Here is a 20,879-nt window from a genome sequence, read left to right as displayed (position 1 = left end):
GTGAGGACCACTACCAGGAAGAAGTGTCTGCTACAGAGTAATGCATGACCTTTAACTGAAAGCATACTTCTGGAAGAGTTGAGCAAGAGCACACTATTGTTTTGTTTTGTTTTAATTTTTTTTTGAATTTTATTTTATTTTATTTTTATAGAGCAGGTTCTTATTAGTTATCTATTTTATACATATTAGTGTATACATGTCAATCCCAATCTCCCACTTCATCCCACCACCACCCCCACACCCTGCCACTTTCTCCCCTTGGTGTCCATACATTTGTTCTCTCCACCTGAGGAGCACACTATTGTTGAATGAGTAGATGACTATGAAACTTTAAGGCAGCTTCATTAGAATCCATATTCTCGTCCCTTTCCCAAACTCCTTTAGTTCCCAAGTTCTGTAAAAATCTACAGATGAAGGAAGCAGGATACACTGTGGTTAAGAGCATATGTCTGGGGTTTAAGTTGTCTGTGTTTTGGATCCTGGCCTTGAGGACTTCAGCAAGTTATGGAACCTGCCTGAGCCTCAGGTTTCTCATCTATAAAATGGGTATGGCGAGGATTAACTAAGATAATATGTGTAAAGTGCTTAGCACAATGCACCTAATAATGTTAGCAAGTTAATTTTTTTTTTTTTTTTTTTTTTTTTTTTGTGGTACGCGGGCCTCTCAATGTTGTGGCCTCTCCCGTTGCGGAGCACAGGCTCCGGACGCACAGGCTCAGCAGCCGTGGCTCACGGGCCCAGCTGCTCTGCGGCCTGCGGGATCTTCCCGGACCGGGGCACGAACCTGTGTCCCCTGCATCGGCAGGCGGATTCTCAACCACTGAGCCACCAGGGAAGCCCAGCAAGTTAATTTTTAAACAAAAATTAACTGATGGAGCTGAATTTGACATCAGCAGGTCCAAATATCTTTCATAAACTGGACAAAAGAAAGATGCATTGGCAGATGAGCAAGTGGTCAGCCTGGTTCTCCAGATAGCCCCACGAACGTGGCCTCTGGAATAGGGGGTTTGGGGAGAAAAACAGGCCACGAAGATCTTGAGGCGCCAACGGGGACTTTAGAGATCACAGGTCATATGGGCCAGTCACACTCCCTTTTGTTCCTAGAGATTTAATATCTACCAGCCTATTAAATGGTCATGATTTAGAGAAGACAAGAAGAGGAATTACTTTCAGCTGGCCCTGGTCTTTAAATAACCCGGGGTACAACATCTTTCAAAACACAAAGGAGACCATGTGTAAAACATTAGTTAAATTCAGATATAAATCTAGTCTTTGACCAGTCCAAAACTAATCAATATGCTTTTTTTCTCTCTTTGAACTTTGAGTTTTCTGGCAACAACAAAAACCCCAAACCCCATCCAAAACCATCGTCCAGACAGCCCAGCTCCTATGCTCCCCTCCCTCGTGTCACATATTGTTGACAGACCTACTCTTGTTACCACATTCATTCCAGTGGTGATTCAAATTCTTCTGCAGAAATTGACTTGAAAGACAGAAAATTGCTCTTGTAATCACTTAATAAGGAATCCTGGACAGGGAATACAGCGCTACGAATATAGATTAACTCTTAGCTTTTATGGCTGCATTTTTCTCAGTTATTTTCATTGAAAATCATGACGAACTAATTTAAATAGCAAGGTAAACTGAGATGGAAAATTACCCATAATAAGAATTTTGATGAAAATATAGACTGGCCTGGTTTTAAGCATATCAAGGACTCTTGGTTTAAATTGCAAATTCGGAGAGATTTGAAATGTGTTTGTTTGAATGTGTCAGTTTTAGGCAAAACTAAACTACTATGTTCCTTTCCAAAAATCAAGAATCTGCTCTGGAAAAAAATCATGCAGTGTGATGTACAAAGCAGAGGGGAAGGAAAGTAAGTAATGGGTGAGAAAGACCCACCCAAGGACTGCAGCCAGCTTCCCCAGGAAGATTCATGACCATGCTTCAATACTGTCCTGCAATTCTTTCCAAGCGATTTTACTATAACTCTAAATCATTAGAAGCAACTGCTGCTGTTACTAAAGCTATCTTTGCCTCAAAAAGAGGAAAATTCAGGACATGCAATATAATCCTCTCACTATCTAAGAGAGAAACCAGCCCATTTGTCATAAGCACTGAAAACATCAGCTATGTAGTAAATTAAACATTAGAGTTTCATACTTCAATATTATGTATCTTTTGTAAAAAGAAAAAAGGGGGGGCACACACAGGACATGGTTGGATGCAACAGTGATAAAGGGACTTGAATTTGGTTGACTAACTATAGCCTACAAAAACCATTCTATCTATTACAAATCCTTTTCAGTAAAAGGTAAGAAAATTCCATCAACATTTTTTTAAACATTCTGAGCTATTCACAACAAATGAATCCTTACCCTTACCGGATGTATAAGCATTTGTGTAATGCAGGGGTTTCATAACTTGGAGTGCATCATCAAAGGCAGTGCTAACACAATGTTCCTCCCTTTGACTTGAATGCCCTCTTCCTCCCTATTAGGGTGATTATTGTTTCACAATGTCCCAAGCATGAAAGGACTTTGAAGGGTCACTTTGCAACCCAACTAGCAGCATGGGCATCACCAAGGAGTGGCTGGTTAGAAATGCAGAATCTTGGGGTCCACCCCAGCCTTAATGACTCAGATTCTGCATTTTGACAGGATCCCCAGGTGATTCATATGCACATTGAAGATGAAACGATGCCACTCTAAGTCATCCCCCTGCCTACGAGCAAAACTGTGCACAATGCATAGACTGGTCTCATTCATCCAGTTTCAGGTCCTTTATAGTCTGTCCTGTTTGAGTCATTGAGAGGAAAGGGGAAATATACTCATTTAAGGAAGTCTTGCATAGTCTAACAAAGTTAGCAACTTCTTCAATATGTTCAAGTTCCTATTCTTAGAATCACTGCAGATTAGGTCAAAGGAAAGAGAAGCAGAAAATGGAGTGGGTTCAAATACCAAACTCTAATAAAGTAAGGGTAGTACAGAAGCTGAGTCTATGAGGGATAGGAAGAGCAATTTCACCAAATTACCAGTTCCAAAATTGTCTCTGCACTGTGGGTGATTTATAGTCCTGGAAGCTTAAAGCCTTGAGCTTCTTGCTGTATTTCATTTCAGATTAGTAATTTTTATCTAGTACTTCCCTGCAGCTCAAAATGAAGGCCCTGGAACTATGAAAATGAATTTATGTGGTGGATTGCATGCTCATTCTGTAGCTATCCTATAGGTTTTAGATTTGTAACAAGTTTGGAATCTGGACAATAGAAAACTCTCTGTGGGTTAATGGCAGCCAACTTCTAAGCCAAACCTGAAGGACATAGGATAGTTTTGTATGTGTTTCAGGGTCCTCAAACTTAGCTGCGCATTAGTCACCTAGATAACATTTTTTTACACAGCTTTCTTGAGATATAATTGACATATAATAAGCTGCACGTATTTAAAGTGTATAGTAGGAAAGGGACTTCCCTGGCGGTCCAGTGATTAAGACTCCGTGCTTCCACTGCAGGGGGCGCAGGTTGAATCCCTGGGTGGGGGAACTAAGGATCCTGCATGGTGCCATCAAAAAAATAATAATAATAATAAAATAAAGTATATGGTAGGATGAATTTTGATATATGTTATACGGCTGTGAAACTATGACTGTGATCAAGCTAATTACCCCTAAAATTTCCTTGTGCCCCTTGGTAATCCCTGCCCCCATTCTGCAATAGCTTATCTGCTTTCTGCCACTATAGATTAGTTTTCATTTTCTAGAATTTTACATAAATGGAACCATACTCTTTTTTTTTTTTTTTTGGTCTGACATCTTTCACTCAGCATAATTTTTCTGAGATTCATCCACATTGTTGCCTGTATTAATAGTTTGCCCTTTTTATTGCTGAGTAATATTCCATTGTATGAATATACCACAGTTTATCTAACTGTTCCCCAGTGAAGGACATTTGGGTTGTTTCAGTTTTAAGCAATTATGAATAACACTGCTAAAAAGCTTCATGAACAAGTATGAGCATATAAGTTTTCTTTTCTCTAGGTAAACACCTAGAAGTGGGTATGGTAAGTGTACATTTAACTGTAAAAGAAGCTGCCAAACTGTTTCCCAAAGTGGTTCTACCATTTTGCTTGCTCACCAGAAATGTATAAGAGTTCCAGTTGCTTCACATCCTCTCCAGGAATAGGTATTATCAGTATATTTTATTTTAGCTATTCTGATAGATGTATAATAATATCTCCATTGTAGTATTAATTTACATTTCCCTAATGACTTCTGATGTTGAGAATCTTTTCATGTGTATATTTGCCATCCTTATATCTTCTTTGGTGAGAGTCTTTCAAATCTTTTGCTTTTTTTTTTTTTTTTTTTTTTTTTTTTTGCGGTACGTGGGCCTCTCACTGTTGCGGCCTCTCCCGTTGCGGAGCACAGGCTCCGGACCCGCAGGCTCAGCGGCCATGGTTCACGGGCCCAGCCGCTCCGCGGCACGTGGGATCCTCCCGGACCGGGACACGAACCTGTGTCCCCTGCATCAGCGGGCGGACTCTCAACCACTGTGCCACCAGGGAAGCCTTTGCTTATTTTTTAAATTGGGTTTTGTTTTCTTAATTGTTGAGTTTTGAGTTCATTATATATTCTGTATACAAGTCCTTTGTCAGATATATGATTGACAAATACTTTTTCCCAATCTTTTTATTCTCTTAACAATGTTTTTCAAAGGGTAGAAGTTCTTAATTTTGATAAAGTGTCATTTATTAATTTTTTTATGGATCCCACTTTCTGTGGTATAACTGACCTAAGGTCACAAAGATTTTCTTCTGTTTTCTTCCAGAAGTTTTATAATTTTAAGTTTTATATTTAGGTCTATAATCCATTTTGAGTTAATTTTTATGTATGAGGCAAGGTTTGGAATGATGTTTACTTCTTTGCATGTGGATATGCAATAGTTCCAGCACCAGGTGGGAGGGAGGGAGACACAAGAGGGAAGAGATATGGGGAACATATGTATATGTAGAACTGATTCACTTTGTTATAAAGCAGAAACTAACACACCATTGTAAAGCAATTATACTCCAATAAAGATGTTAAAAAAAATAGTTCCAGCACCATTTATTGACATGACTGGCCTTTCTCTACTGAACTGCCCTTGCACCTTTGTGCAAAAGCCAGTTGGCCATATATTTATGGGTATATTCTAAATTCTCCATCTGTTCCATTGATCTATCTTTATACTAATGTCACATTGTCTTGATTACTATAGCTTTATTGTTAGTTTTGAAATTCAACTCTATTCTTTTTCTAAGGAAGATAAGAACTTTAGAATGAACTTAAGTTTTACAGTGTTTGTCAATTTCTGGGTTTTAAAAATCTAGTAGGGCTTCCCTGGTGGCGCAGTGGTTGAGAGTCTGCCTGCTCATGCAGGGGACATGGGTTCGTGCCCCAGTCCGGGAAGATCCCACATGCCACGGAGCGGCTAGGCCCGTGAGCCATGGCCACTGAGCCTGTGTGTCTGGAGCCTGTGCCTCTCCTCAACGGGAGAGGCCACAACAGTGAGAGGCCCGCATAACACACACACACACACACAAAAGTCTGATAGTGTGATTTTGATTGGGATTGCATTGATTTTATAGATCTATTTGGGGAGAACTGACATCTTAACAATTTTGAATCTCCCGATCCATGAACCCAGTATATCTCTCTATATATGTAGGTCTCTCTCAGCAATGTTTTTCAGCATACACGTCTTAGACTCCTTTTGTGAGGTTTAATTTTAAGTAGTTGATATTCTTATGCACCTGTAAATGCTGATGCTTATATAAGTTCAGTTTCCAGTTGTTCGTTAAAATTATGTAGAAATACAGTTGATTTTTAATATTGATCTTGTATCCTGCAGCCTCGCTAAACTCAGTTATTAGTTTTGTAGCTTTGTGGTAGATTCCATAGAATTTTCTATATGGATAATTATGTTGTCTAAGAATAAAGACAGCTTTACTTCTTGTCCAGTCTGACTTCCTCTTATATTTTTTTCTTGCCTTATTGTGCTGGCTAGAAGCAATACATTGCTGAATAAAAGTAGTGAAAATGGACAACCTTGCTTTGTACTTGGTCTTAGAGGAAAGACAGTCAGTCTTTCCCATTAAGTATGATGTTAGCTTTAAGTTTTTCATAGATGCCTTTTCTCAAGTTGAGAAGTTCCCTACTTTGCTGAGAGTTGTTTTTTTAAAAATCAGAAATGGATTTTGAATTCTGTCAAATTATTTTTCTGCATCTACTGAGATATTCATATGGTTTTTCTTTTAAGTCTGTTAATATGGTGAACTACATTGATTGATTTTCAAATATCAAACTAACCTTGCATTCTTGAGGTAAACCGACTTGCTCATTATTTATTATCTTTTATAAATATTGTTAGATTCTATTTGCTAAAATTTGCTTAAGAATTTTTGCATCTATACTCATGAGAGATATTGATTTCTAGTTTTCTTTTTTTGTAATATTTTTGTCTAGTTCTGGTATCAGAGTAATGCTGGTCTCATGGAATGAGTTGGGATATAGTCCATCCTTTTTAATTTACTTGAAGTGTTTGTGTGTAGAATTGGTACTATTTCTTCCTTAAATATTTGATAGAATTCACCATCTTGGATTGAAATTTTCTTTGTGGGAAGATTTTTAACCACTAATTCAATTTATTTAATAGATGTAGAGCTATACAGGTTATCTATTTTTTTTCTTAAATGGTAAATTGCATCAAAGAATCTTTCCACTTCCTCTAATTTGGTCATATTTATTGGCACAAAGTTGTTCTTGATATTCCCTTATAATACTTTTATTCCATAATATCTATGGAATCTGTAGTGATATCACCTCTCTCAATCCTGATATTAGTAATTTGTGTCTTCTCTCTCTTCTTTTCCTGATCAGTCTGGCAGAAGTTTATCAATTTTATTGATCTTCTCAAAGAACCAGCTTTTGATTTCATTGATTTTTCTCCATTGTTTTTCTGTTTTCTATTTCACTAATTTCTTCTCTAATCCTTATAATTTACACTTTTCTGCTTAGTTTAGGTTTAATTTGCTGTTTTTTCTAGTTGCTTAAGGTGGTATCTAAAGCCATTGGTTTGAGACCTTTCTTCTTCTATACTGTAAGTGTTTAGTGGTATAAATTTCCCTATAAATATATTTTGGCTGAATTTCACAAATTTTGATATGTTATGTTTTCATTTAGTTCCAAATATTTCCTAATTGCCCTTTTGATTTTTGATTTCTTCTTGGACCTGTAGTTTATTTGGAAGTATGCAAATTTGTTCCCAAATAATTGGCCATTTCCCAGATATCTTTCTGTTACTAATATCCAGCTTAATTCCACAGTGATCAAATTACACACTCTTCTGAATTGGATATTTTTTAATTTCTTAAGGCTTATTTTATAGCTAGAATATGGTCTATTTTGGAAAATTTTCTGTGTGCTCTTGAAAAGAATATATACTCTGACATTGTTAAGTGGAATATCAATTAAGTCTAATCGGTTGATAGCATTGCTCAAGTCTTCTATATCCTTACTGATTTTTCTATTTTACTTGTTCCATCAATTATTGAGAGAAGGGTTTTGAAATCTCCAACTATAATTATAGGTTTGTTTCTTTCTCTTCTACAATTCTAAATATCCCACTGCCAAGGCCACACATGATACCAATTAATTCAGAATCTCTGGGGGCGTGACCCAGGCATCAGTATTTTTTTTAACTCCCCGAGTGATTCCAGTGTGTAGTCAAGTTTGAGAACCACTGCCTTATGCAGTCCACATTGTGGATTCAACAGATTCTCAAATGCATTATCTTATTTAATCATCATACCTGCCGTTGAGGTAGATGTTATTCGTTCCTATTTTACAGAAAATTGAAATTGAGTCATAGACAGTTGTCCAACATCACACAGTTGACCAGAGAGCCTAGCTGGGATTTAAAACCAGGTTACCTAACTCAAAGATTTTTACTTTGAGGTACTTATATTTTGTACTGTGAGATACGTTTATTGACTCGAATTCTGTCTGTATTTCCATCCTGTTCCCCTAACACACTCTTTTGGGTGTGGGCAAGAGTCGTGTTTAACCCTAAGCTTATAATTTTCACTGGATCTACCACAGTATCTGTACCCTGGAGATGATTTTAAGGCTTTTTGTTTTCTCTTGAAAGATCTAAGTATCTGGGTTCATCTGACCACATAGTAGTCATCAATCTGCCTTTTTCATGGTCCATCCACAATCTAAGGTTTAAATCAACTGTAATTAACGCGGGCACTTAACACAGGCTCTTCTCCAAAAACCTTCTCAGGCTGCAGACTCTCAGCCTGCTTCACTCCATTAATACACGACATTGGCAGCCTGGGACCAGAATTTGTCCTGAGCTGCCCATGCAAGTTTGGGGCAAGATTATAAGGGAAGAGCTGCTTGGGGTGGATGCATCTCCTGTGGGTAAAGTGTGTTTTGTTTGAGTGCTTCCGAGTGCTGGTATGCTGTGATTAATTAAGTTGGCCAAGGGTTAATATTTTAAAATCAGGAATGATTTGAACCATTCCTCCAGGTGAGTCGCTCAGCTGCCTTCAGGGAAGGCACCCAAAATGAACCAATAATGTGAGAGAAAGGCTAATATAGGATTGCCTCTTTGGCTCTCTCTTTTTGTTCACAGGTATCATCAGACTCAATATAGACTAATGAATGGATGTGAGTTTGTTCCTTTTTGTAAATATTCAACTATGCAAATCCTTTCCCCCACTGCCTCTTGGACCTATTTCCTGTATCTGTTATCTTTAGATTCTCTCACCTGACTCCTACGATTGTCAATAAGTCACATTCTGAGCTCAAGATTTGATAGTTGCTGATGTGACTTCCTTTAGATTTTGAATATGTTTTCACTTGCTGCCCAAAGTTAAAACAACCACAACAAGTTAAGGAGCTTGAGTATTCTTCTTTTTTTAAAAGAAGTATGTATTACTAAAATAAGTCTACAACAACACTGAAGGTATTTAAAAAGAAAAACATCACTCATTTTTTCCACCATTTAACACAACCACTTTCCCTTCTCCCAAATTTCTTTTCAGTCTTCAGTCAGATATAGAAATTCCATTATTATAATATAATTACATAATCTTAATGTTCATATAATTTTGTGTTCCACTTTTTTAGCATCACTTAATAAACACTTATCACTTTCCTTGTATAGTCTTCCTAATCATCATTTTTTGTGGCTACATGGTTTTCCACAGATATATCATAATTTTTTTAACCATTCCTCTGCTATGTTTCCAATTTTCACTATTACAAGTGATTCTCCCTTAAATATCTATATACATATAAAGATTTCCTCCCCCCTTCTTCTTTTGAATTATTTCCTTTGTAGAAATTTCCAGGAGTGCTATTACCATACTGAAGGATTTGAATGATTTTAAGGGATTATGAGCTCTTAAAAAGGCAGTACCGGGCTTCCCTGGTAACGCAGTGGTTGAGAGTCCGCCTGCCGATGCAGGGGACGCAGGTTTGTGCCCTGGTCCGGGAAGATCCCACATGCCACGGAGCGGCTGGGCCTGTGAGCCATGGCCGCTGAGCCTGCACAGGGAGAGGCCACAGCAGTGAGAGACCCCTGTACTGCAAAAAAAAAAAAAAAAAAGGCAGTACCACAGAGTTCATAGCCCATGTCATCTCTTGATTTGTTGAATTAATTATGATATCGAAGAGCCAAGTTACTTCCTAAAGCACCATTCATTGTCCAATCTTATCCCACAGAGCAGCTAGAGCAATACAAATAAAGGCATCTCCATCACCTTATTCTTTATTCCACTGAAACCCACTAAAAAAAAAAAATTCCTCACACATTTTAAGTGATGAGATGAGCTTTTGGAATAAGTTTTAAGAAACTCCAGAACAAAATCATAGGCAAATCAATGATGCATCTCCTGAGATAAATCCTGTCTTAGCAATGAAACGAGGACACACTATCTACATGGCAGGGGAACGGTAGGAAGAAGTTGCAGGTCAGTTATGACTGGAACGTCGGTGTCACAGTTGTCCCCTGCAAACTGGTTTCTGGGAGCTGGGTCAAGGCAGCCTGAGTTGAAAGACAAACACAGACAGCAGCTGTTGAGGATGTAAAGTCTCTGGTTGGGGTGGATAGGGAGCTGGCTGTGGTCACCCATAGGCCAATTTCCACCCCACCCTACAAGCCCAGTGACGGGGGTTGAGAAGAGGGAACTTCCTGTGTTGCATTCCGGTGCTCCTTTCTGGGCTTAGTGGGAATCTGCGAGAATGCTGGAGACTGGCTGCCAGGCCTGACTGCCCTACACACACTCCCTCAACCGTGTTCCCCTGCAAGACACCGAGGCTTCTGAGAATGCCACGTCCTGGGAGCCAGGATGCACGACTGACCTGGACGGCTGCACTGTCCTGGCCATAGCCCTGGATATAAAGTACAAGTAAATCCCACTCCCATCCTCGAGGGACTGAGGGAAACGGCAGGGAGTACGTGGACCTTTCCTGCCCTGCACAAGTAAGCGCTAAGCCACTGGATTGACACCAGCCCCTTCCACGATTTCCCAGAACGTTTGACAAGAGCCCGCAGGCTGCATCACTGAGCAAGGAATCTTCATTATGCATTTCAACATCACTCATCTTGGAAACCCTGACTGCTCCATTCTCCAGAAATAATCCATCAAACTTTTCCCTTTGTTGAAGTCACACTGCAAAAACTCCCATAATCAAATTCCCCACGTTCGGATCCCTGCTAACGTTATGTAATAACAGAGTCCAGAGAGAAAAGAGTGGGTCAGACTTTTTTTTTTTTCTTTCTCTCTCGGTCTTTTAACTTTGTATCGTGAAACGTTTCAAACACACACAAAGTGAGACATAATGGAATAGTGAACCCTCATGTTCCTACCACGCAGTTTAAACAATCTCTACAGGTGCCAATCTTGTTGCAACTAGCACCCTACTTCTATCTCCTTCCCCCACAAATATGCACATTTTTTAACTGGAATTTTTAAAAGCAAGCTCCAGACACAATGTCATTTTACTCATAAATACTTCATTATGCATCTCTGTCTAAAAAGGACTTCCTTTTTTGACATAACCTCTATAGGCACTAGTATTTAGCAACTACTGGTGTTTGTATGGCATTGATATTTAGTGTAAGGTATGACAATAAGCCCCTTTACACAATTTAGTTAATGAAATCTCAGCTTAGCAGAGAAGCACCTTGGAAATTCACAACCTCCCTGAGAGAAAGAAATGCTCTGGCCTTGAGAACATTGTTATTTGCATTTTACTCATGAACAAAACTGCTCAGCCAACTCAGGGTAAGCTGTGGAGAGGCTGCAGTCCAAGAGACGGCAGAGCTTGGAACAAGAGGCGTGTCAGAGCCTGACTTGCTCCATCCCCCCTGGATATTCAGAGTATTAAAAGAACAAAGCTTCTCATCTGAAAACTTCCTTTAAAAAAAAGACAAAAACAAAAATCCTTCCTCACACACATAGATTACATTTTCAAGATAGGAACATGCAGCCTTCTTTAAAAAGTAGTGCCTTAAAGAAACAAACAAACAAAACAACCCCACCATTCATAAAAAGAGTTTTGAAAAATCCAATTTCTGTTTCTATTTATCAAGTGTGTGTGCGTAGGGAGCATTAGAGGAATGTTGCTTCAAGCCTAAGCAATCTCAGTGTAAGTATTTCTGTTTGCTCCTCCTTTGCAATCTCTGCACCTAATCTATGTACCTGCACTCAGGAGATAGCAGCAGAGGACCAGCACTGGGTTGACTCACCCTAGGAAAGGTTCGACTGCACAAGCATAGCCTTGGGGTGTGTCTCTGCCTCAAGAACAGGCTGATAAACCCACTCTCGGTCACACAGGCTTTGGGCCTTCTAACTCCAGCCTCCTAGACTCAAAACCCCAGGTGAGCCACGAGAGACAGTCGCAGTGCACTGCTGATTTTCCCTGATGATTGCCCTTACTTTATGCAAGATTGCTCAGTTTGGAAGGATGCCCTCCCTCCTCAGGTCCGGTTCACCGTGGCTGGAGATTGGGATGTGGTACACAAAGGAGCTGCCACCAACCATTGTAGGTGAGGGCTCTGCATGAGGAGGGAGACAGATATTGTAACCCCATCAGCACTGTACATAGTGCCCACTGAAAACTGAGCTACTTTCATAGGCTTCAACAGATGTTCCCTCCACCTGGCCCACTCTTCCAATGTCTGTGTGACTTGCCCCTTTGCCACCTTCACTTCTTTCAAGTCTCTGCACAACTACCCCATTAGCAGGGGGGCCTTCCTCCCACACCCCACATTAAATGCCACTCTCCAGCCCTTTCTTCTGCCTTGTCTGTCTCTAGACCACTTATCACAACCTGATGCATGGTTATCATTTGTTGTCTGTTTTGGTCATTGTAACATAGATCAGTGCCTAGAACGTCCAGCAAGGGTTCACCACATTTGTACAGAATGAATGACTTCCTTAAGAGCAAGACCGAGACAGCAGAAGCAAGAAGAACTACAATCCTGCAGCCTGCGGAACAAAAACCACATTCACAGAAAGATAGACAAGATGAAAAGGCACAGGGCTATGTACCGGATGAAGGAACAAGATAAACCCCCAGAAAAACAACTAAATGAAGTGGAGATAGGCAACCTTCCAGAAAAAGAATTCAGAATAATGATAGTGAAGATGATCCAGAACCTCGGAAAAAGAATGGAGGCAAAGATCGAGAAGATGCAAGAAATGTTTAAAAAAGACCTAGAAGAATTAAAGAACAAACAAACAGAGATGAACAAAACAATAACTGAAATGAAAAATACACTAAAAGGAATCAATAGCAGAATAACTGAGGCAGAAGAACGGATAAGTGACCTGGAAGACAGAATGGTGGAATTCACCGTTGCAGAACAGAATAAAGAAAAAATGAAAAGAAATGAAGTCAGCCTAAGAGACCTCTGGGACAACATTAAATGCAACAACATTCGCATTACAGGGGTCCCAGAAGGAGAAGAGAGAGAGAAAGGACCTGAGAAAATATTTGAAGAGATTATAGTCAAAAATTTCCCTAACATGGGAAAGGAAATAGCCACCCAAGTCCAGGAAGCACAGAGAGTCCCATACAGGATAAACCCAAGGAGAAACACGCCAAGACGCATAGTAATCAAATTGGCAAAAATTAAAGACAAAGAGAAATTATTGAAAGCAGCAAGGGAAAAACAACAAATAACATACAAGAGAATTCCCATAAGGTTAACAGCTGGTTTCTCAGCAGAAACTCTACAAGCCAGAAGGGAGTGGCATGATATACATAAAGTGATGAAAGGGAAGAACCTACAACCAAGATTACTCTACCTGGCAAGGATCTCATTCAGATTCGATGGAGAAATCAAAACCTTTACAGACAAGCAAAAGCTAAAAGAATTCACCACCACCAAACCATCTCTACAACAAATGCTAAAGGAACTTCTCTAAGTGGGAAACACAAGAGAAGAAAAGGACCTACAAAAACAAACCCCCCCAAATTTAGAAAACTGTAACAGGAACATACATATCAATAATTACCTTAAAGGTGAATGGATTAAATGCTCCAACCAAAAGACACAGACCTGCTGAATGGATACAAAAACAAGACCCATATATATGCTGTCTACAAAAGACCCACTTCAGACCTAGGGACATACACAGACTGAAAGTGAGGGGATGGAAAAAGATATTCCATGCAGATGGAAATCAACAGAAAGCTGGAGTAGCAATACTCATATCAGATAAAGTAGACTTTAAAATAAAGAATGTTACAAGAGGGCTTCCCTGGTGGCGCAGTGGTTGAGAGTCTGCCTGCCAATGCAGGGGTCATGGGTTCATGCCCTGGTCCGGGAAGATCCCACATGCCGTGGAGCGGCTAGGCCCGTGGGCCATGGCTGCTGAGCCTGCGCGTCTGGAGCCTGTGCTCCACAACGGGAGAGGCCACAACAGTGAGAGGCCCATGTACTGCCAAAAAAAAAAAAAGAATGTTATAAGAGACAGGGAAGGACACTACGTAATGATCAAGGGATCAATCCAATATGAAGATATAATAATTATAAATATATATGCACCCAACATAGGAGCACCTCAATACATAAGGCAACTGCTAACAGCTATAAAAGAGGAAATTGACAGTAACACAATCATAGTGGGGGACTTTAACACCTCACTTACACCAACAGACAGATCATCCTAACAGAAAATTAATAAGGAAACACAAACTTTAAATGACACAATAGACCAGATAGATTTAATTGATATTTATAGGACATTCCATCCAAAAACAGCAGATCACACTTTCTTCTGAAGTGCGCATGGAACATTCTCCAGGATAGGTCACATCTTGGGTCACAAATCAAGCCTCAGTAAATTTAAGAAAATTGAAATCATATCAAGCATCCTTTCTGACCACAATGCTATGAGATTAGAAATCAATTACAGGGAAAAAAACGTAAAAAACACAAACACATGGAGGCTAAACAATACATTACTAAATAACCAAGAGATCACTAAAGAAATCAAAGAGGAAGTCAAAAAATACCTAGAGACAAATGACAATGAAAACATGACAATCCAAAGCCTATGGGATGCAGGAAAAGCAGTTCTAAGCGGGAAGTTTATAGCTATACAAGCCTACCTCAAGAAACAAGAAGAATCTCAAATAAGCAATCTAACGTTACACCTAAAGGAACTACAGAAAGAAGAACAAGCAAAACCCAAAGTTAGCAGAAGGAAAGAAATCATAAAGATCAGAGCAGAAATAAATGAAATAGAAACAAAGAAAACAATAGCAAAGATCAATAGAACTAAGAACTAGTTCTTTGAGAAGATTAACAAAATTGATAAACTATTAGCCAGACTCATCAAGAAAAAGAGGGAGAGGACTCAAATCAATAAAATTAGAAATGAAAATGGAGAAGTTACAACAGACACTGCAGAAATACAAAGCATATTAAGAGACAAGCAACTCTATGCCAATAAAATGGACTACCTGGAAGAAATGGACAAATTCTTAGAAAGGTATAACCTTCCAAGACTGAACCAGGAAGAAATAGAAAATACGAACAGACCAATCACAAGTAATGAAATTGAAACTGTGATTAAAAATCTTCCAACAAACAAAAGTCCAGGACCAGATAGCTTCACAGGTGACTTCTATGAAACATTTTTAGAAGAGCTAACACCAATCCTTCTAAAACTCTTCCAAAAAATTGCAGAGGACGGAAAACTCCCAACCTCATTCTATGAGGCCACCAACACCCTGATACCAAAACCACACAAAGATACTACAAAAAAAAAAAGAAAAGAAAATTACAGACAAATATCACACATGAATACAGATGCAAAAATCCTCAACAAAATACTAGCAAACAGAATCCAACAACACATTAAAAGGATCATACACCATGATCAAGTGGGATTTATCCCAGAGATGCAAGGATTCTTCAATATACGCAAATCAATCAATGTGATACACCATATTAACAAAATGAAGAAGAAAAACCATATGATTATCTCAATAGATGCAGAAAAAGCTTTTGACAAAATTCAACACCCATTTATGATAAAAACTCTCCAGAAAGTGGGCATAGAGGGAACCTACCTCAACATAATAAAGGCCATATACAACAAACATCATTCTCAATGGTGAAAAACTGAAACCGTTTCCTCTAAGATCAGGAACCAGACAAGGATGTCCACTCTCACCACTATTATTCAGCATAGTTTTGGAAGTCCTAGCCACGGCAATCAGAGAAGAAAAAGAAATAAAAGGAATACATATTGGAAAAGAAGAAGTAAAACTGTCACTGTTTGCAGATGACATGATACTATACATAGAGAATCCTAAAGATGCCACCAGAAAACTACTGGAGCTAATCAATGAATTTGGTAAAGTTGCAGGATACAAAATTAATGCACAGAAATCTCTTGCATTCCTATACACTAATGATGAAAAATCTGAAAGAGAAATTAAGGAAACACTCCCATTTACCATTGCAACAAAAAGAATAAAATACCCAGGAATAAACTTATCTAGGGAGACAAAAGACCTATAATGCAGAAAACTATAAGACACTGATGAAGAAATTAAAGATGATACCAACAGATGGAGAGATATACCATGTTCTTGGATTGGAAGAATCAATATTGTGAAAATGACTATACTACCCAAAGCAATCTATAGATTCAATGCAATCCCTATCAAATTACCAATGGCATTTTTTATGGAACTAGAACAAAAAATCTTAAAATTTGTATGGAGACACAAAAGACCCTGAATAGCCAAAGCAGTCTTGAGGGAAAAAAACGGAGTTGGAGGAATCAGACTCCCTGACTTCAGACTATACTACAAAGCTACAGTAATCAAGACAATAAGGTACTGGCACAAAAACAGAAATATAGATCAATGGAACAGGATAGAAAGCCCAGAGATAAACCCATCCACCTATGGTCAACTAATCTATAACAAAGGAGGCAAGAATATACAATGGAGAAAAGATAGTCTTTTCAATAAGTGATGCTGGGAAAACTGGACAGCTACATGTAAAAGAATGAAATTAGAACACTCCCTAACACTATACACAAAAATAAACTCAAAATGGATTAGAGACCTAAATGTAAGACCAGGCACTATAAAACTCTTGAAGGAAAACATAGGAAGAACACTCTTTGACATAAACCACAGCAAGATATTTTTTGATCCACCTCCTAGAGTAATGGAAATAAAAACAAAAGTAAACAAATGGGACCTAATGAAACTTGAAAGCTTTTGCACAGCAAAGGAAACTATAAACAAGACAAAAAGACAACCCTCAGAATGGGAGAAAATATTTGCAAAGGAATCATTGGACAAAGGATTAATCTCCAAAATATAACAAACAGCTCATGCAGCTCAATATTAAAAAAACAAACAACCCAATCCAAAAATGGGCAGAAGACCTAAACAGACATTTCTCCAAAGAAGATATACAGATCGCTGGGGGTGGGGGGTTGTGGTGGGATGAATTGGGAGATTGGGATTGACATGTGTACACTGATGTGTGTAAAATGGAGGACTAATAAGAAAATAAATAAACATTAAAAAATTTTTTTTAAATTTTTTAAGTGGAAAAAAAAAAAGAGCAAGACCTTGTCCTCTTCTCCTACCACACCCGACTGATAAGAGCAGGCCAACTGAAAACAGATGCTCCTTGCTGAGCAGGGGCTCTGTAAGAAATCCATGGGGAGATACAGATGAGCTTTCCAGAGCCAACACTCACCACAAAAACCTAGCTGTTCTAGTAGGAATGTCAATTTCTTAAATCTGTTCTTAAATCTCTATCTACTGTGACTACCTTTGAGCTTGGGATCTCCAGCTCATCCTTTGTTCTTACCCTTCAGGGTCTACATAAAGCTTCCCAATGGCCTGACTAACAAACTTTCAAGCACGTACGCTTTAATAATAATACATCCCTCTCAGAGCTACACCACTGAAAGGTGTTCCTTCAACAACAGAAAAATTTATTGCTTTCTTCCCCCACAGAAAAACCACAAAAATATTTTCTTCTTGACTTCAGCAGTGCATTCCAAGTTTCATTAGAGAACCAGCCAGATGCTTCCTCCTAGCTTGTATGGGAAGAAATTAAGATAAAGGGCATTTGAAACTCTACCTCTGCACACCTGCCTCATACCTTATTCCCTCATGACAGGTCTTCTTCCTGTTTTCCAGGGTTGGGGATGTAGAGCTGTGTATGACCTGCTTCCTCCGGCAGCTGGGGCTCTGGAGCGCCCCTGCCCCCTTTCCTTCTGGTTTTAATAATAGATGGCTCTTATTGAATCGTGCACCTGCCATAAACCAGACACTGCACTTTACAAATTGTTTCAAATTCTTAACCCCCAAACTGGAAAAGGGCTGTAACCTGAGTGTCTGCTGCCTAGACAGCCCCTCTATCCATAAGAGCAGACTCTATCTTTCTGTCTCTGTCACTAAGAATCACTTTCCTCCAGTATATTTGCAGAAAGGGATGGGTCTCTCATCTCCAAAGCCAGTCCAGGCTGCTGCCTATTCCTCTGCTTTCATCTGCCCTTAAACTCCACACCTCAGCCAGGGTCTCTGCTCGCTGGAGTGTGAGTCTTGGCCTGTGTTCTGGGGCTGCCATCTGGTGCCTCAGGGATGTGGTAGGCAGAACAATGGCCCCCAAGAATGTCCACATTCTGGAATCTGTGAATAGGTTACTTTACATGACAAAAGGACTTTGCAGATGTGATTAAGTTAAGGACCTTGAGTTGGGGAGATTGTCCTGGAATATCTGGGTGAACACGATGTAATCACAAGCATCCTTATAAGAGAAAAAGAGTAAGAGGCAGAGAGGGAGAGGTGACAATGGAAGCAGAGGTGAGAGGGATGTGAGGAAGAGGCCAAGGAATGCAGGCTGTGTTTAGAAGCTGAAAAGGGCAAGAAAACAGATGCTCACCTGGTGCCTCCAGAAGGCATGCAGCCCTGCAGATGCCTTGATTTTAGGTCTTCTAACCTGCAGACCAGTAAGATAATAAATTTGTGGCATTTGTGGCAGTTTGTTATACCAGCCATAGGAAACTAATACAAGGGACAATGCAGAGAAGCCACATTTGCCTTTGTTGTCTTGTCACTTAATTCTACACCTCTAACATGTATGTGTAAGCCACTTCATTGAAAATCTGGGGATATGTAGAAGGGGAAAAGATCTGAATATTAAATATGATTGTTCCCAGAGGCCAAGAGAAGAAGGAAAAAAACCTTAGCAGGGTGCCTTCATAGGCATGGCCCATTTCCTATCCTTAATGACCAGCCCCAAGGCCCAACCTCTGTTTCTTCTTTTCCTCTGTGAGCCTACTTTTCTCCGTGGCAAAATCCATTCATTCAATAAATGTTTACTAAGTACCAACGATGTCCCAGGCACTGTTCTAGGTGCTGGGGTTAAAGCACACAAAAGACAAAGAATACAAGCTATCACTATGTTTACATTTTACTGCAACCCCCAACCCGGCCCATGATGTCCCCACTCAACAAGATCCAACCCACCCTTACCCACTACCACAAATAGGATCATCTGTAAGGTAAAGATAATCCACAGCCATGCATTTCTCAAAGTCTGAGTTACTCAGTTAGAAATAATGCCATGTAGTTAGATGTTGCCCAGAACAATCCAAGGGAGGCTTCATTTCTCCAGTTCTTGTTCTCTTCAGGGTCCCCCTGCCAGCATGTAGTCAAGATACCCCTCCTTATTCTTCCTGTGGTCTTCTGATTGCCTGCGAGTAACTCTCAGATCTCTCTCTCTCTCTCTCTCTCTCTCTCTCTCTCTCTCTCTCTCTCTCTCTCTCTCTGTCTCTCTCACACACACACACACCCCAAAGACAAACCATTAGTCTCAGTCCAAATCCATATGAAGGAAGGGAGGGGAGAATCTTCCAACACATATTCCAATCTTCCAACATATTCTCCCCAACTAAATCTAAATGGGGGCATGCCTTACTTTCGTTATGCAAAGCAGCTCCAATTCCCCTTTTCTCAGCTCCCACCTGTAGACTATGCCCAGGGCCTACCCGTGCACTAGAAATGCTGCCCATCACGGTGACTTTCTAAACAGAAAGACCTCTACTCCTTACATCATCCCCTGCTACCCAGAAACTCGGTAGGTGTGCCTTTTTGATACACTGAGCCACATCACATTCCTACCTATGACTTCCTCCACTAACAGATTCCATTAGGATGTGAATCTGCACCCTCTGTCCCCCATCCATAGCAAAAGCCCTCAAGAGCTGAGACTCTCCTTCTAGTTATAGGAAGGAACCCCCAAGGGAAAATACCTTCTTTTCATAACTGATACACAATCCTCTCTTCCTCCTCCTCTCCTATGGTCTTTTCCTAACGAAGGATGCACAGGCACCATCAAGCAAATACATTTTTTTGAAAACATGTGTTTAATGTGATGTGTGTGTGTGTGTGTGTGTGTGTGTGTTTTAAGGTGTCGGGGGTAGGAGTTTATTAATTTATTTATTTTTGCCGTGTTGCATCTTCGTTTCTGTGCGAGGGCTTTCTGTAGTTGTAGCAAGTGGGGGCCACCCTTCATCGTGGTGCGTGGGCCTCTCACTATCGCGGCCTCTCTTGTTGCGGAGCACAGGCTCCAGACGCGCAGGCTCAGTAGTTGTGGCTCATGGGCCTAGTTGCTCCGCAGCATGTGGGATCCTCCCAGACCAGGGCTCGAACCCGTGTCCCCTGCATTAGCAGGCAGATTCTCAACCACTGCACCACCAGGGAAACCCCAAGCAAATACTTTTGATTAAAGCAAATGTCAGCTCTCTGGGCACTGAGGAATTTCAGAAGGAAGAAATGTTATTGGTAAAATCCAATTAAGCTTACCACCGTTAGCTATATAATGCTGGTTGCAGAGTAATTACTGTAATAGAAATAATAATGCATTGATTATGTGTTTACTGGGTGCCAGGGACTTTACTGAATGTTTTTCTTGCCTTAGCTCACGAGTTTAGGGTGATTTTTATCCACATTTTACAGCTGAGGAATTTGAGACTGTGAGGGGTTAAGAAAATTGCTCCAAGGTCACATTGGGAATTGGTGGCCGCGCTGGGGTTCAAACAGGTTCACCTAACAGTCACTGCTGGGCTGTGCTTTAGTGACTGGAATCCTACCTAGGGTAGTAGCTTCTATCTCCATTTGCATTTTTAAGTGAAAATAATAAAGGAGAAAAGGAAGGAAAGGACAGGTTTCATGAGCAAATTTGAGCACCCTGAGAATTATAGACAGGTGAAAAGAAACCTGAAGCCAGGAACAAGAAATACTTTTTAAATTACAGCTAATCGAGCAATGGT

The 20,879-nt window shown here is 39.9% G+C and overlaps 1 long non-coding RNA gene across 3 annotated transcripts in view; it reads left to right on the top strand.

Annotated features, from left to right (window-relative positions):
* LOC131765209 (uncharacterized) overlaps positions 1 to 20,879 on the top strand; it is a 46,463-nt gene that overhangs the window by 12,777 nt on the left and 12,807 nt on the right. The window lies entirely within an intron of this gene.

The sequence above is a fragment of the Kogia breviceps genome, chromosome 11 (assembly GCF_026419965.1).
Source record: "Kogia breviceps isolate mKogBre1 chromosome 11, mKogBre1 haplotype 1, whole genome shotgun sequence".
NCBI lineage: Eukaryota > Metazoa > Chordata > Mammalia > Artiodactyla > Physeteridae > Kogia > Kogia breviceps.
The sequence above is the reverse complement of the archived record's forward strand: the minus strand, read 5'-3'. Positions and strand labels throughout refer to the sequence as shown.